Source organism: Ursus arctos, unplaced genomic scaffold, assembly GCF_023065955.2.
Source record: "Ursus arctos isolate Adak ecotype North America unplaced genomic scaffold, UrsArc2.0 scaffold_20, whole genome shotgun sequence".
Taxonomy (NCBI): Eukaryota; Metazoa; Chordata; class Mammalia; order Carnivora; family Ursidae; genus Ursus; species Ursus arctos.
In genome coordinates, this window is record NW_026622875.1 from 30,890,090 (window position 1) to 30,905,560 (window position 15,471).

The 15,471-nt window shown below is 41.3% G+C and overlaps 1 protein-coding gene across 5 annotated transcripts in view; it reads left to right on the forward strand.

Annotated features, from left to right (window-relative positions):
- Window positions 1-15,471, forward strand: part of PIK3R4 (phosphoinositide-3-kinase regulatory subunit 4) — a 201,527-nt gene that overhangs the window by 110,857 nt on the left and 75,199 nt on the right. For 4 of the 5 annotated variants that reach the window (XM_057315960.1, XM_048216222.2, XM_057315962.1 and 1 more), the window contains 2 exons: window positions 10,600-10,660; window positions 14,434-15,065. The gene's annotated coding sequence lies outside the window, so the exon portion shown is untranslated. The remainder of the gene's footprint in view (window positions 1-10,599; window positions 10,661-14,433; window positions 15,066-15,471) is intronic. The other variant, XM_057315961.1, reaches the window with a different exon arrangement.

Below are 15,471 nucleotides of genomic sequence, written 5' to 3' on the forward strand. Positions count from 1 at the left end.
TCCATTTGCATGATAGATGTTTCTCTATCCCCTCACTTTCAATTTGCAGGTGTCTTTAGGGCTAACCTGAGTCACCTGTAGGCAGCATATAGATGGGTCTTGGTTTTTTTGTTTTTTTGTTTTTTTAAGATTTTATTTATTTATTTGACAGAGAGAGACAGCGAGAGAGGGAACACAAGCAAGGGGAGTGTGAGAGGGAGAAGCAGGCTTCCCACCAAGCAGGGAGCCCGATGCGGGGCTCGATCCCAGGACCCTGAGATCATGACCTGAGCTGAAGGCAGATGCTTAATGGCTGAGCCACCCAGGCACCCCTTGTTTTTTTAATCCATTCTGACACCCTATGCCTTTTGATTGGAGTGTTTAGACCATTTACATTCAGAGTAATTATTGATAGATATGTATTTAGTGCCATTTTATTACTTGTTTTGTTATTGTTTCCAGAGATTTTCTCTGGTCCTTTCTGGTCTTTGCTCTTTCCTTACCACTCAAAGGGTCCCCTTTAATATTTCTTGTAGGGCTCACGTACTCCTTTAGTTTTTGGTTGTCTAGGAAACTCTTTATCTCTCCCTTTATTCTGAATGACAGCCTCGCTGATAGAGTATTCTTGGCTACAGTTTTTTCCCATTCAGCATGTTGAATATATCATGCCACTCATTTCGGGCTTGCCACATTTCTGTGGAGAAATCTGTAGCTAGCCTTATGGGTTAGTTAGGGACTTGTTTTGTCTCTCTGCTTTTAGGATTTGTTTTTTATCACTGTATTTTGCAAATTTAACTACAATATGTCTTGGTGTTGGCCTGCTTTTGTTGATTTTGATGGGAGTTCCCTGTGCCTCCTGGATATAAATATCTGTTTCTTTCCCCAGATTAGGGAAGTTTTCAGCTATTATTTCCTCCAATAAACCTTTTCTTCCAGTCAAGCCCATGGACCCCTAAAACTCCAGTCTTTGAGCACCACTGGTTGCAAAAATTCGTGAAAATCAGCCCCACTCATTTTCCCAGCCAGTGGCTCTGGGGAGGTGTTCTCCTTGTGCATGTCCCTGTGCACTCCACTCTCTCTTGCCTCTCACCATAACCAGGGCTTCCTCCCCACTGCAGCACCCAGGATCCATTTCTCCCCCAAACCATGTCTCTGTATTTCCTACCTTCCTTGATTTAGTGTTTTTTTCTCCCTCTAGCTGTGCAGTTTGTTCTGTCAGTCCTCAGGTCGATTTATTGGGTATTCGGAATGATTTGATTTTATTTAGCTGTGTTTAAGAGATGAGGCAAGCCTAGGGTCCTCCTACTATGCCACCATCTTAGCTCCCTCCAGTGGTAGCTTTTAAAGTTATTATTACATGCTCAAGTATAAAAGTCACATGGATTTTGGATATATGAGCTCAGGGGCTGAGTAAGGGTTTGAGAGGAAAAAAATTAACTTTATCAGCATACTGATATTTAAAGCCACAGAACTGGAAAAAGTCACCTAAAGAGGGAAGTTAGATGGAGATCAAGTAGCTAGGAAAACAGAGGATGCTCTAAGCATGCTATTGAATCAATCCCAACTGGTAGGCACCATATTTGCTGAATCATTTACTTAACTCTATAGAAAAACTCTGCTCATGATGCCTATTTAACATGAGAATATCTTTTCTACAAAGGTTCAAAGGGAAAAAAATCCCACCTTAAAGTTGGTCTAGGGAAAATGTTGGGGTTTTTTTCCCCCTATACTAATTAGTCTATTTTTCTTTACTGGACAATGGGAACTATGTAAATAACAAATTTACTTTTGGGGATTAGTTGCTGCAATTTCAAAGCTAAACTGAAAATTCATTTCAAGTTCAATTTACTAATTCCAAGTACTATTTTTTTGCTCCTTTTAATAACTATTGCCCTGGTGGCTCAGTCGGTTAAGCATCCGCCTTTAGCTCAGGTCATGATACCAGGGTCATCGGATGGAACCCCATGTCAGGCTTTCCGCTCAGCAGGGAGCCTGCTTCTCGCTCTCCCTCTGCTGCTCCACCTGCTTATGCTCTCTCTGTCAAATAAATAAATAACATCTTTTAAAAAAAAACCCTCTTTATCGTTTCCATTTTCATCGTCTGATTAATTTTGTAAAGTCAGTTCAAATTCTTTGTCAGAATTGGTGGGGGAGTGGAAGTGGAGAAAAAGGGGCAGAGGAATGGCACTTGGAGATGGATTCTGTTTGCCCTCATCCTCCATCACTCACCATCCCTCTCGGTTCTCCGAATGGTTTTGTCTTTGTTCCTAACCTGTCCAATTTCTCTCCACCAGGAGGCCTTCACATTTACTCTCTCCTCTGCTTAGAAGACTCTTTCCCCTACTCTTCTTGTAGCCAAAACCTGTTCATCTTTCTAGTCCCAGATTAAGTGCCAACACCTCAGGAAGTTGTTTCCTGAATGCACCCCCCCATTATATAGTCTCACATACCTTGTACTTTTTCTTCATAGCACTAATTAGCTTTAAAATTATTGATTTTTTTGGACAACTATCATCTTTTAAAAACTTTCTTTAGCCTTCACATTCCCATTTGTTCAAGAACAAATGTTCACCTAAGGTTACATATTTGAAGGTACCTGGAGGCTAGTTCTTTCTGCTCTGTCTACCAATCCTTTATACAGACATGAAATAACTACAGGTCAGGCAGCTTAGGTGTTTTTAAATAAGATACAGAGAAGCAATAGCAGAATGAAATGATTACCAATTTAAACATTTTCTGCCATGTCTTTCACTCTGAAATGCTCATTCCATATTCAAATTTCTCCAAATATGTACAAAATACCTTTTATAGCTTCTTCTAATCCTGGATTGGATTGAGGTTTGCACATTGCATTTGAATTTTGTGTCTCTTTAGAGTCTTTTACTCGAGAAAAGTCTCTCCATTTTTTTTTACGGTATTGATTTTTTTGAAGAATCCAGGCTAATGTTCCATTATCTGGTTTTGTCAGATTGTTTCCTAATGGTATTGTTTAAATTATTCCTCTATCTCTTTTATTTTTTATAAGCTGGAAGTTAGGTCCAGAGAAGGGCTATTGAATAAAAATATAGCATAAGCCACTTATATAATTGAAAATTATCTGGTAGCCACATTTTAAAAAGTAAAAAAAGAAAAAAAGGAAAGTTTAACTTAAATATTTATTTAACACAATATACCTAAAATATTATTTTAACATATATATAGTCAATATTAAAAATATATCAATGAGACTTTCTTCAACTTTTTTTGCACTAAGTTCTTTAAATACTGCATTTTTTTGTTTTGTTTTGTTTGTTTATTTGCTTGTTTGTGGGTAAAGCAATAGAAGCTTATTAAGTAAAGATACAGAAAACGCTCTCAAGAGTGGGAGGGTTCCTGTATAGGGTTGTGAATGAGGGCCTTTAGGGCTGGTTTTATAGAAAGCTAGCCGGGGAACCTAAATCCTTTTAACATTTCTACTGATACCACGGTGGAGCAAGGACTAGTGATAACACCTTCAATGGCTTACTTCCTTTCTAGGGTCTGGTTATTCTTTTTTGGTCACAGGTGATTATCATTAAAAAAAAAAAAAAGACACCCACCCCACATGCCTAGTACAGGGTGATCCGGTTTGTTTCTTTATCTCTGGTTTCCCCACACCTCCATATTTTTGGGATTTCTGTGAGCCTGATCACATAGCCCCCTACCTATCTCCCCCTACCTAGCCCTGCCTGTCCCTTACTCATTCGTCCTCCCAGAATAGTAACCCTAACTGCGATTAGGGAATGGGATGATGATGGCTCTGGCTGCTTCCTGCTGAAATGGTGCCGCGGGCTGTGTGGCAGTTAGAATCTACCCAGGGGTCCATCCAGGGGCTTGTGATATGACTCCAGGGGGTCATGCTGGGCAGCAAATGGTACATGCATCAGCACATGCAAAAGGGTGAACATAAAACAAGTATTAGGCCCAAAATTATGATCATATCCCTTAGATAAGATCCCCGATTACCGATTTTGTCAAATGGATCAGCGGATGTCTTGATCTTATTTATTTGATCACAAATGTCTCCTATTCATTGGGACACCTTGTAGGAGTTAACTGTAATGTTAAAACAACACATGATTAGAAATTTTTCACACCCCAAATGGTGTAGCAATAGTAGGCAGTCTCGAGAAGTCCTTCTCCGACTTCATTTAATTCTTGGCTGTGTGCATGCAGTGCCTGGGAAATATCACTTAGAGTCCTGCTAAGCAAGCATACTGTTTTGCTTATTTTATATTGCAGTCCTAACATAAGTCCTAGAAGTCCCATAGTGAGTTTTGGGGCTCTTTTTACCAGGAGGGCTGTTGTATGCTTGGTTAAGGCCTTTGTTTGCGATTGTATGTCAGTAGAGGTGGCTTCTAGGATAAATGACTATGAAGGATGAAACCATCAAGAAGCCCTTTTCATGGGGCTCCTCGGTGGCTCAGTTGGCTAAGCGTCTGCCTTCAGCTTGGGTCAAGATCCCAGGGTCCCGGGATCGAGCCCCACATCGGGCTCCCTGCTTGGCAGAGAGCCTGCTTCTCCCTCTCCCTCTGTGTGCCGCTCTGCCTACTGTGCTCTTTTTCTATCTCTCTGTCAAATAAATAAATAAAATTAAAAAAAAAAAAAGAAGAAGCCATTTTTGTTTGAGGTCCAGCCTTAGCAATATCTTAACTACAAGGAATCACTGGCAAATGAGAGAAGACTTGTCTCAGGAGGTAAGGGTATCCCCAAGCACATCATGCAATCTAATCATAAAGAAAGTGGGGCCACCCATTATCTCCATGGGGTACACTCTGGTTTTTAAAGATCGACTTTGTCATCCCAGCCACATGGTAAAGGTGATAGCTGAGTTACACAATTGTTGGGGAATCTATCCCATTTCCCAGTTATTCAAGTAATCATATGCCCATCGGGTCCTATTATCCCCACAGAATAACAAGCAAGGAGATTGTCTATACATGAGCTATTGTGGCAATTTCTCCGAAGTTTACGTCAAGTTGTCTAAGGCAAACAACATTCAAAGACAATCAGAACTAAAATTTAGCATCCACAAAGGTGTGTTATTGAAACATAATTTTTCTTTATAATAACCCTCATTCCCAGAGATAGCCAAATAAAACTAATTTGTTTGAAAAACAAGTCCGCTTTTGACAAACGGCATGATTATTTACATAAGCTCAGCAAGGATGGTTGACCATATAGATCTTTAAGAATCTGCTTTGCTGGAACTTTTTTTTGTTTAAAGATTTTATTTATTTATTTGACAGAGAGAGACAGCCAGCGAGAGAGGGAACACAGGCAGGGGGAGTGGGAGAGGAAGAAGCAGGCTCCCAGCAGAGGAGCCTGACGTGGGGCTCCATCCCATAACGCCGGGATCACGCCCTGAGCCGAAGGCAGACACTTAACGACTGAGCCACCCAGGTGCCCCTGCTAGAACTTTTATAATGACTAGGTTGAACTTTTAGCAGCCTCTCCAGGCCAGAAGCCAAGCCAAGTACTTTCCATCAGACAAGCTTGCAGTACCTGTAGATTTGGGCGGATTCCTCTTCACAAGGTTCCCAAAGTATCCTGAGGTTTCTGCAACTGCCAGGAAATGACATTCTTTACTCACCTGGTGAGGCTGTTGGGAACCCTGTAACCAAGGTACAGGCCAACAGTTCCAAAGGGCTTAATGGTTCCATGTTTCATAAAGTCAGCCTTAGTTCCTTAAAGCTGTTGGTCATATCTGAGTCTATGCATGTCTGTCTCAAACATGACATTCCAGTCAAAGCCTTGGGAAAACAACCAATGTTTTCAATGGTGTTCTGTTACAAGGACAACAGATTCTTTTTGAGCTTATGCAAACGACTATGATTGCCATGGAAGAAATACTTACTACAAGACCTTTTGAATTTTAGAGGGTTTAGGCAGACAGAAAAGTTAAATGCTTTAATCTGTTCACACATGAATACTTTAATCACATTTTTGTAAGTCACAGATATCTTAAGAGAAAGTTTCCTTAATCTGGGAGAGTAAACATTAGAGAACCAGCAGAATTTCAAAAAAGAGTCACAAAAAAAACTATAATCAGTTTTTCCCAATTCACTTAGTCTCATGTTACTGTTCTTGTTTAAAATGCAGCTTTAGTTAGTTTTGGAAGTTTTACCCATTTTAGTTTTGATCTTAAAGATATTGAATACCTGTATTTGTCCTAAAAGTCCTTTTTATGAACCTCCTTGAAGATGAAACTCATTTTGCAAGAGAACAAGAACAATTATAAATGACAAAAACTCAGAAATGGACATTGTTAATGATCTGTGAGTTCATTATGATGCAATCGACAAGGAAACTCAGTTATTTCTGTGTCACATAATACTTCAATAGCCAGAATATGGAGTGATGATGACCTTATGCCAGAATGTAACATACCAAACAAACAAGCCTAATTAGTCAACAAGACTTTGATAAAGGCAAAACATAGAAACTGATTTTCTGGGCAGACAAAAAAGAAAAAACCTTTGTTTACATTTTCTTATTAAGAGTAGACCAATGATTCAAAAAAATTTTGTCTTTCGAATAGAGGGAGAATTCCAATCTCATATACCACTGTACTTTTGAAATCTCTTCATTTTCTTCCTAGTCCATCCTGACCACACCTAAAATTCCTTTCCAAAGATTTCCCTTCACAAACCTTCTACAATTTTCTTTTGCATTCAGATTTTGTCCCAAGCCATTTCTCTGCAAACAACCAGTCTCCTTCAGGATGGAATTGCTTTCTTTTACCTTCAACAAAAATGCATTCCCATTTCTTTTATCTTTCTTATACATACAGAGTGGCTTTTCTTCTTTCCCTCAGTCTTAATTATGTTTAGCAGGATTTTGCACTCTTAGAAACCTTAGTTTTCAGTGAAAACTAGGTAGTAACCTAATTGTGAACTGTTACACCAAAACTTTTTTAGATGGCAAATTTGTGAATCGGTTAAGCGCAAAGCATGTTTACCAACAGACTCGATATTCTTAGTTTTTTGCAATAAGAACTCAAAAGCACAAGCCTATGTCCAGCAATCAATGCTTTAGCACTTTTCCCATTTGGAAAAGACCTAGATGTCCAATGAATTTAACCCCAAAGACTTTGAAAGCTATTTTAACAATTTCCTATAAAAACTTTGATGAGATAGACAACCATCATTTTCGTTATCTTTTTGCTAACAAATTGCAACAAAGATAATACGAGCTTATTTGACCTGCAGCAAACCTTGGCGGAATAAAAGTTACACATCTAATGCTGGTAACTTTAAAGACATATCTGTCTTAATTAAACCAATAAACTTGGGGTGCCTGGGTGGCTCAGTCGGTTAAGCACCTGCCTTCGGCTCAGGTCATGATCTCAGGGTCCCGGGATGGAGCCCTGCATTGGGCTCCCTGCTCAGCGGGGAGTCTGCTTCTCCCTCTCCCTCTGCTGCTTCCCCTGCTTGTGCTTTCTCTCTCTGTCAAATAAATAAATCTTTTTTTTTTTTTAAGATTTTATTTATTTATGTGACAGAGAGACAGCCAGTGAGAGAGGGAACACAGCAGGGGGAGTGGGAGAGGAAGAAGCAGGCTCCCAGCGGAGGAACCTGATGTGGGACTCGATCCTGGAACGCCAGGATCACGCCTGAGCCAAAGGCAGACGCTTAACGACTGCGCTACCTAGGCGCCCCCAAATAAATAAATCTTTAAAAAAAAAAAAAACCAATAAACTTAACTTAGTTTAAATACCAAATTTTGTTCCACCTGGGTCCACTTTTAAAAGTCAATCAGTTTGTTCCCCATTGTCAATTTTTACCTGAGACACTGGTGGGGAAATCTGAAGTGAGCGGTGTATGCAGGTGGTAGCCAAGGTACAGAAACAGGAGGGGGTGGGGCAGACAGAAGAGGCAAAGCGCTGTCAGAAGACAGAGAAAAAGAGTTCCAGTGCCAAAGCGCATCCACTTGGTCAGATGAGTAAGCGCCATGTTTTTCCACCAACAAGTGGGATTAGGCAGTCCATGTCAGGCTGGAGAAGACAGGGAATCTCCCTGAAACAAGGGGAGTTTCGGCAGCTGCTTGGGAGTATTCCTTAAAGTCCCGTCCTGAGGTAAACTAACCACAGTTGGCTCTAGTTATAGCCATTAAGCTGGGAAATGAGTGAGGGAGAAGCCCCCACATCTGTTAGGAGGAACACACAGAGAGAGAGAGAGAGAGAGAGAGAGAGTGAGAGTCAGCATCCCCTTTGCTGGAGATGGCCTGTGTTTCTTCCAGCAACCTGGGTTTATTTGGAGGAGGCCTGTTTAGACAATTATTCAATATGTCAGGAGGGAGTTTATTGGCCTGGTTACCACCAAACACGTTCTGCAAGAGGCCCTGAGGTCTGGGTCCTGACCGAAAGCCCTGAAAGCCTGGATGGGCCTAGGGTACCTCTGTCTCTTCACCCTGTTTCCTGCAGAGGAGACCTGAGAGATACCACTGTGGCCATGAAGTGAGTGTTACAGGAGTTCAGGCCTTTCCTAAATTTGCAATCCAAATTGTTTCCAGTGGGTTAAAAGGCACCCCAAAGGAGAGTCCTTGGGAACTGAAGAAGAGACCATGCCCTGGCTTGCGAAGGTCACGCCTTATTTTACCTTGCCTTGAAGAACCTGCCCTGTTCAACCCATGGAAAACACTAGAAAATTTTACGAGGGAAATTACACAATTTTGCAGTACCCAATCCAGAGGAGTCCCCTCGGAGAATGCTTTGTTTCCCATCTCACGATCCTGGTAGGAGTTACCCCATCCCTGTTATAAAGAGGTGGCTATGAAGGTGTCCCTACATATCAGCTCTCCACTGTGAACCAAGGCGTCCCATGGTTTCTTACCCAAGGTGAAATTGTGGCCTAACATCTTTGGTTGAGGGGGGATCAGGCTGGTGGGAGTAGCCACTCTTACCCATCCGTCACCTGATCCTCCTTTTTTTCCTCTGGATCTCCCCCCATCCCCCCAAAGTCTGGCCCAGTCATAAAAGCTTAGTGAGGCTAACAGTTTAAACTTTGATTCAGTTATGTTCCCTTGCCTTACCTCTGGGTGCTTTTTCTGTCTGTATACCTGAGATCCCATTTGCAAGCATGGCCCTGTTGAGGGGTGCAGACCCTGAGATCTAGCATCATCATAATTTCATAGTTCTGTTGTTGGAACAAGAAAACTTCAACTGTATTACCCATTAAAGTCCCAGCCACTAATGCAACCAATCGAGGAATTGGCTAGGGGTCTGTAATTCCCTCCTTAGTACCCCAAGTATTCCAGTAAATGCCCGGGAAACATTGGGTTCCCTCTAACTTATGTGAAGAGATAGCTCTAATCTTGCCTGCCAATAACTTCAGTTTTGATCCCTGGCGGTGAATAAACCTACTGCACCTTACAGAAAAACATACGTCTTAGCAGGCAGCAAAAATGAGGAAAAGATTCTCCTCCCAAACTAAGCTCTCACGAAAGACATCGTAAAATGAAAACACCTCGTGTCTACATAGGCAACACGCTGAAATGAATCCCTGATCAAAAGGGCACACTGACCTTCGGAGATCGGAAGGGCCCTGCTATGTAGCAAAGTCCCTAAGGTGGGTGAAAGCCGTTTAAGAAAAGCCAATGAACAGAAGGCAGAACTGGGTAGGGTTAGGCCATGCTACCCTTCTTTTGAGGACAGGAGATTGGCCAAACCTTTGTCCAGAAGCCTGTCACCTGAGACTTAAGACCGGTGGCCACGCTATTCACCTTTAACTGGTCGACGGGTGCCCGGTTTTGTGGTTTGTGAGAAGAGGTCACTTAAGGGAGAGACATCTCCCAGAAAGAAAAGAAAAGAGTCCACTTTTACTAACCTTTCTGTGGAAGCGATCCCGGGTTTTGGCACCAAAATGAAGTGGGAGAGCTAGCTTGTTGTCTCACGGAGTCGAAAAATGAATCTCGCAGACAACGGAGAGTGAGTAAATCAACAGTTTATTAAGTGAAGACACAGAAAAAGCTCTCAAGAGTGAGAGGGGTCCTGACAGGGTTGCCCTAAATCCTGTGTTTTTATATACTTACAGCATATCTCAATTTTGAGTAGCCACGTTTCAAGGGCGCAATATTCACACGCGGCCAACGGCTATCGTATTGGACAGTGAGGTCGAGAGGCTTGATTAGATTCAGTTAAACAGCCTTGGTGAGAACGCTTCGTGGATGATACTGTGTACTGTCCATTGCATTATATCAGGAGCCTTCCTAGTATCTTTGTCCTGCTATTAGTGATATTAAATTTGATCACTTAGGTAAAGGGTTTGCTGCCAGAATTTTCCACCATAAAAGATTCATTCCCCGCCCCCCCCCCCCAATGTAGAAAGTAATCTGTAGCTATTCCTTGGGCACCATGAGTCTGTCTTGCTACCCCACACCCTTTTGCCCAACGATTACAGAATCCATTGACAGTCCTTGTGGGAACCAATTATTATACTGCAGGTACAAAATGGTAATTTCTTGTAATTCCCTTTGCATCTGTTAGCTGGCAATCTTCTACAAAAAAAAAAAAAAAAAAAGAAAATGTTTACAAAAACAGTGAAAATGTTCCCCGGAAGGTGTTGTTTACATTAGGAATTTTCTTTTACCCCTTTTCCTTAGGATGCAAGGAGTACAGAGAGTCCATATGGACACCTCGTAGCACTGGAAGTGCACTGGTGAGGTGAGTAGCCATGAGAGGTAAGGAAGGTTAGAAATCTGGAAGATGAATGGATTGGTTAAGCTAAGACTACTGTGGCAAGTAGATAGCAACATTGCACTGGCTTAACACACAGGAGTTTACTTTTGGTTCTGTAAAAGTCCTGTGTGCGTGTTCCTATTTAACAGGTGGTCTTTCTCCAGGCTGTGATTCGGGGACACAGGCTTCTATCATCTGGTGGCTCTGGCATTACCTAAGGCCTTGAAGTCCTTGCTCTAGGCTGAAGGAAAAGAGAGAACAGAGAAGGTCATTCACTTCTTAACTGCCTTGACCTGGAAGTGAACTACATAATTTCCTCTTATACATGCTAGTGAGAGCTAGTCAACTAGCCCCTCTTATGTGCAAGGGGTGGGGCATTCCTCTAGTACAGCTACTTTCCTGAAATGTCTATTTTCTTTTTCTCTCTCTCTTTTTTTTTAAAGATTTCATTTATTTATTTGACAGAGAGAGAGAGACAGCCAGCGAGAAAGGGAACACAAGCAGGGGGAGTGGGAGAGGAAGAAGCAGGCTCATAGCAGAGGAGCCCAATGCGGGGCTCGATCCCAGAACGCCATCGCTGCCACAGTGCAGCTGAGAGGCCACTGACTAGAGGATAGAAGTGTATCTGCTGGCTCTTTCTCTTTTTTACTCCACCAGTAGCAAGCAAATTTTATTTTTTTATTTACTTTTGAAAGGACTAGGTGAGATTCCTTTAAGAAAACCTCCTGGGTAGCCACGATTCCTATTTAAAAAGTAAGAAAGAAAAAAAAAAAGAAAGAAAGAAAAGGAAAGAAAACCACTGAAGTGAGTGTAGAAGGCATTGAAAAATATTTCATGAATTATTACAAAATGTACTGGTGGGGAAAAATAGATGTGGGGAAAATGCAAGAGTGATCTAAATTGAGAGAGATTTATCCCATTTCTACACCATAAGCTTTCTGTTGAAGAGATGTTTAAAGTACTTACATACATGATATTTAGTATCTGAGATATGGACATAATCCTAAAATATTATCTGCTAAATAACTGTGTGTGTAGTAATTCTTTTTTTTTTTTAAGATTTTATTTATTTGTTTGAGAGAGAGCACAGGTGTGCAGGGGGAGGGGTAGAGGCAGAGAGAGAGAATCTCAAGCAAACTTCCCACTGAGCACAGAGCCTCATGTGAGGCTGGATCTCACAACCCTGAGATCATGACCTGAGCTGAAATCAAGAGTTGGATGCTCAACTGACTGAGCCACCCAGGCGCCCCATGTGTGTAGCAATTCTTATATATATTTTAGACATTCCTAGTCATAGAACTCATGACCTTGGCCCTAGTGGTCACCACCCTTTATAAGGTGGCCTTATAAAGACCACATCTATTGATTCAAATATCTGTTGAATGTCTACTGTGTATCAGATACTATTGTAGTTGTTGAAGGTGTCTTGGTGAATAAGAATTACACAATCACTGACTTCACGGGGTTGATGGTCAGGTGGGAAAACAGACCTTAAACAAATAGTTACCCCCCTTTCCCAGATGAAACGATTTCAGTGATAATAAATGCTATGAAGAAAAAGTGCGGTGTTCATGAGATTATATAATGGTAGTGGTGATGGTAGGGAACTTCAGGGAAGACCTTCCAGAAGTATTGGCACTTAATCTGAGACTTGAAAGAAGAGCAAGTTTTGCTACATAGAGTGGGGGAAAGGGTGCTCTAAGTAGAGAAAAGAGTAAACCTGAAGGCCCAGTAGTAGAGAGAAGTATGAGGCATTAGGAGCAAAGGGAGGCTATTGTGGGGGACTGAGAGAGACAGTGAGTGATGCCAGTAATGGTGGGGGTTATGGATAGGAGTCAGATCATTCAGGGTTTTGTAGGCCAAGCTAAGGATTTTTAAAGTTTAGCCTAAAAACAAGGGGGAGAATCTGGAACTATGGAAGCATCCTTACGATTACACGGTTATAATCCTTATGATTATAGTTGTGATTTAAAAAGATTACTCAAGCAGTAGCCATGTTAGACATGAAAACATTACAATGATTAAAACAGTACTCGCAGGTGAATTAAATGGCAACTCAATGTACAGAAAAGAAAGTTCGGCAGAAGACCCACCCAAATATATATAGGAAATTTGTATGTGGTAAATATGACATTTCAAAATAAGTGGGGAGAAAATGGATTACTTGTTAACATTTTGGGATTCCTGAGTATTCTTCTTGAGAAAGAATAAAGTTGGACCTGTACTTCAGAAATTTAAGTACACAAAATGAAATCATAAAAGACCCAGAAGAAATCATGGGAAAAGTACAAAAAATAATATTGTGGGTGGGGAATGCCTTTTCTGAGTAGGTTTTAAAATCTAGGTATCACAATAATGATGGCTTGGCCTAGGCCCTGGAGAGATGGCAGTGGGTGGCTTCAAGGCATATTTTAGAGGTGGAATCATCAGGATGATGATACTGAATGGGGGTGGATGAAAGAGGGAGAGAGTGGAAAGATGTCTAGGATGACTTAATGCCTTCTAAATTTGTAGTTTGAGGAATCCAGTGGGTGGTAATGTTGCCTCCTGAGATAGGGAATAAGGGAGGAGGGATTGTTGCAAGGATGATAAAAAAAATTCAGTTTTGTGTTAAAATATTTTGTGCTTCAAAGGACACCACCAAGAAAGTGAAAAGACAACACAGAGAAAAACTATTTGCAAACCTGATAAGGGACTTATATCCAGAATACATAAAGGACTCTTAAAACTTAATAATAAAAGGACAAATAACCCAATGAAAAAATGGGCAAAAAATTTGATAGACCTTTTTTAAAGAAGGTACATGAATGGCCAATAATCACACAAAAAGATGATTAACAACATCATTAGTCATTAGGAAAATGCAGATAAAAACCACAATGAGATATTTCACACCCGATAGGATGGCTATAATAAAAAAGATAGAAACTAACAATAATAAGTGACCATATGGAGAAAATGGAACCCTCCTATATTGCTGGTAGGAATTTAAAATGGTGCAGTAACTTGGGAAAACAGTTTGGCAGTTTATCAGTCTGTTAAATGTAGAGTTACCATATGATTCCATAATTTCATTCCTATATGCTTACTTTAGAGAATTAACACCTGGCCACACGAAGCCTTCTACAGGAATGTTCATGGCAGCATTGTTCATAATAACCAAAAAGTAGAAACAACGTACCAAATGTCCACCAAATAATGAATGGATGAACAAAATGTGGAGTCTTTATACAATAGAATATTTGGCAATAAAAAGAAATTTAAGTATTGATACAAGTTACAACAGAGATAATCCTCAAAAACATGTGAGGTGAAAACAGTCACAAAGACTACATATTGTATACCATATATATGAAATATTCAGAATAGGCAAGTCTATAGAAACAGAATATGGATTAGTAATTACCTAGGGCTGGGACGGGGAGGGGAAAGGGAGAGAATAGGAGTGACTGCTTATGATTACAAAATTTTTTTTTGGGGGGTAATGAAAATGTTCCAAAATTATAGAGATGACTGAACCACTCTGTAAATATATAAAAAGCCATTGATTTGTATGTTTTAAACAGGTGTACTTTATAGTATGTAAATTATATCTCAATTAAGCTCTTAAAAAATTCAACTTGGGATATATTAGCTTTCCTAAACAAACCTGTGAATTCTCTTAGAGAACTCTGTTCTGGGGATGTCGGAAGCCTCGGAGTTTAGGGAACGATAGAAGACCAGGATGGGAAATAGAACATTTTATTTTCTTCCTCCAGGTGTTTAGCATGAGGCCACGCCCTTTCCTCGTTTCCTAGCAACCAACTCCCTTGCTACTTGCTCTCTTCCTCAAGCCTTACTTGGTCGTCACTTCCGCTCTGCGACAGGAAGTGAGGTCAGAGCCGGCAGCTTTCCCGGGAGTTCGGCGTTTACGGTGTCCGCGTTAGCTGGAGGAGTATTATTTCGCTGCTACTGGCAGCCTCCCGCTCTATCCCGAGTCCCACCTGCCCGCCTGGTGGTGAGGCTCTGGGAGAGTCTAGAGGTCTTCGAGGGTCCAGAGATCCGCCCGAGAGGAAGGTGAGGCCCGGGAACGCATGGCTCCCAGGGCAGAGTAGGGGACTGGCGGGGGCAACTCTCGGGGTATCTGTGGCATCCCTTCAGTTTGGCTTCGTTTATCTACTGCGACGCCGAGAGCATCTCAGTTCTCCCCTGCGGACCACCTTGGTTTCTGGAAATTGGGACTTTTCGGCCTCCCTCCCCCAGCGTCCCGCCTCCTGCCTTTGAAGGAAGACCTCTCATACAGAAGGCTCGCCCGCCTGCTGACTCCCAGTCCCGCGCAGACCCCGAAGTGATCCGTCATGACCTCAGTGTGAGCTAGGGACCGACTTGTGACACTTTCCAGAGTCCTAGGGTAAATGTTTATATGTGCGCATGGTCGTGTGTTATGAGTGTCTTTTATTTCCTGCAGATTATGAGCTAGGAGAACCCTGGGCTGTGTTTGGCAAGTGTGTGTTGTGGTTTACTTTTCTTTAACATTTCTGCCAGGGTTTCTTCCTTGTTCTTGCACATCAAACAACTTTATGCCGTCTGTTAGGTGGTGGGAATTAGCACACTGGAATTAGGCTGAAGGGCGCAGGAGTTACTGATTTATTTTTGAATCTTAAGCATGATCTTTGAGGAGTTCAGTGACCTATTTGATTTAGGCGATTTTTAGTCAGTTTTAAGTTCTTATTTTAAATTATTATTACTTTTTATTTTTATTTATTTTATTTTTGAGTCTTTAATGTGCTTGTGTCTTACATCCAAGACCACAGGTT